The following is a 2,759-nucleotide window of genomic DNA, read 5'->3' as shown; positions in this document are numbered from 1 at the left end:
TCTTCGCTAGCTGGGCGATCTCATGGAGACACTTTTACAATCTCTTAGTGTGGATGACAGCCTCACAACCACATAGTATAGCGGGATTCTCAGCTACCTCTGTCCTGACTCTGCATGCACATCTGACAAAATATATTAATAGAAAAATAAATATCCTCATTCCCTAAAAAACGTACATAAATAATCCTTATTCACTATAAAATCAGTCAACCATAAAAAGGATCTACTTAAGATACTCTAAGAATTTATTTATTAAGAAACAGCGAGAGTATTTATTAGATGAGACCCTCGTGGTTGAAAGCAAAATTTCTTGATGAGATCACCATGGATGACAATCGAAATAAGAGATAGGGGAGAGGGCCCAAGCCGGGGGCAAGAGTCTAATGATCAGAGGGCAAAGACTGCACATAAAAGAGTTAGAAAAAAAAAAGATAAATCCTGAAAATTTGACAATAATTAGAAGTATCTGGCCTAACTTAGTGAACTCTAATCATCATCACTAATAATTATTATTAGATCAATTCTTTATATAAAAATTACCCACCACTGCCATTATGAAAAAAATACACAAATTAGCCCCTGAATTTCTATTTAAATTAATTACCTCTCCCATTATAAAAGATAATTTAAAATAGCCTCTAAACTTAAATGTCTACCATATGCCATTTTGGAACATAACTTAAAATAATTCCTAAATTTGTATCTAAACTACCCACCTCTACCACCATGAACATATAACACAAAGTAACCCTTAATTTTGCATATAAATTATCCATATATGTCATCAAGAAAGATAATATAAATTAATTACTTTAACATATATCTACATAACACATAAACTAAAATATCCTTTAAATCTATATACAAATATTAATAGAAGCTGTTATGAAAACATATTCAATAACGAACACGCATGCAGATGGAGACGATACTACTTGCCCGCATGCCTGCACATGAGACTTCAGGCACCACCAAATCTCGGCACCAGCGTAACCACACACCAGCTCCCAACGGCCACATATGGCAGCGCACCACCTCCAGCCCGCCATGCACCTCGGCATCATGGCGTGCAGGGCTGTCCTAGGCTCCCAGCCGCTCTGACCTACTGCTCTTTACAGAGCCGAGAGTTTTTTATGAGGCAAAATAGGAACCAAAATATATGAGAACTGTAAGGGACCTCAGGTTTAAAAGTGGCAGCTCGCCGGTGGGAGTGGCGGACGCTCTACTGTTACGCGGGGGTGGCGGACGCTCTGTTACGCGGGGGGACGGGACAGGGTGTGGCGGAGCTGTGTCCGGTCGCGGGCCTGGGACCGGATGTCCGGGTGCTAGTTATTCCCTTTAGTTACAGTAGATAGTCATTGGACTTATTTTTTTCTATATAATTGTCCATATTTGTCATTACAAAAATAATATAAAATATCTATGAATATGTATCTAATTTACCCATTTATGCCATTGTAAAACATAATCTTAAGTAGCCCCTAAATTTGCATTGCATCTAATTACGCAGCAACCATTATACTACCACTTCTGCTATTACTATATAAACAAAAAAAAATCCTCTCTAATATATATTTCAGTTACCAGCATATGCTATAACAAAAAAAAAATAACGATAGATTACCCATATTTGTATCTAAATTGTCCAATTCTGTTAGCATTAATCTATTAAAAACTAACTAAAGCAAACATACATGTTCTGTTGTTATGCAAATCAAGTACATATGGATGCATAAGCTATAAATATATATATTATGTTTAGGAAATCATAAAAGTATTCACTTCATGCTATTTAATAAACCAATGACACAAATGAGTTAGTTTCAAAGTTTGAAAATGAAAAAAAAGCATAACATATCATTCTATTAATATCCATGAAATATAATATATGAAAGTTGTTACTTTAAAAAATTATACATAGGTCCTGTTCGCTGGGAGGAATTTTGAGAAATCTGGATTGAATCTGGAGGAATTTGTGAGAGCGTGAACAGTGATTTTCATCCGGGAAGAGTGAATTCCGGCTGGTTTTTCAACCAGCCGAACGCCACCATATTTACTAAAACATTTGACATATCTTTATAGGTATTATAATTGTAAGCATCTTTTGTTATAATAAAGTAATACTACTACACATATAATTCTATGATAAGAAAATTCAATATCATGAGAAGATGGGGAGGCTAATGCAGACCATGTGGCTATGACCTTCCTAGTCTTTTATATTCGTTTGGAGTAAATAGTGGTTATAACCATATTTTACTAAACCCTGTGCGGGGGCATGGTTTGATATTACTAGTACTTATGATATAAAATAAATAACAATATACTGTAACTTGCATTAGACTGTAGTCTTGGTTTTAAAATAAATAATGTTAGGTATATAGTACTGGTAATCTTGACGTAAGGCCTGATCCGTAGCAAGACACACACATATTTTCTAGTCAAATAAAATCGTGTTATTTACCAAAATAGTGTTGTGACCTATAAATTATATTGCATTATATTTTTGGAAATGCACAGTAGAGTAGTAGATTTTCACGAAAATGGGTTACCCTCACACCCCTATAATATGAAAAATTGTAGATATGTTGTTTCATGCATCCTAAGGGTAATCACAAAATTTGTAGTCAGGGTAAATAAAATAAAATACACGACAACAGAGAGAAAAAAAGGTAATATATAGGATAAAAAATGGGCTTTTTCCAAATTACTTGCGTTTCCATAAAGATATAATGTACTCCCTCAAACTAATTTTGTGT

This window comes from Miscanthus floridulus, chromosome 8 (assembly GCF_019320115.1).
Source record: "Miscanthus floridulus cultivar M001 chromosome 8, ASM1932011v1, whole genome shotgun sequence".
In the NCBI taxonomy this organism is placed as follows: Eukaryota; Viridiplantae; Streptophyta; class Magnoliopsida; order Poales; family Poaceae; genus Miscanthus; species Miscanthus floridulus.
Note: the sequence above shows the minus strand (reverse complement) of the source record.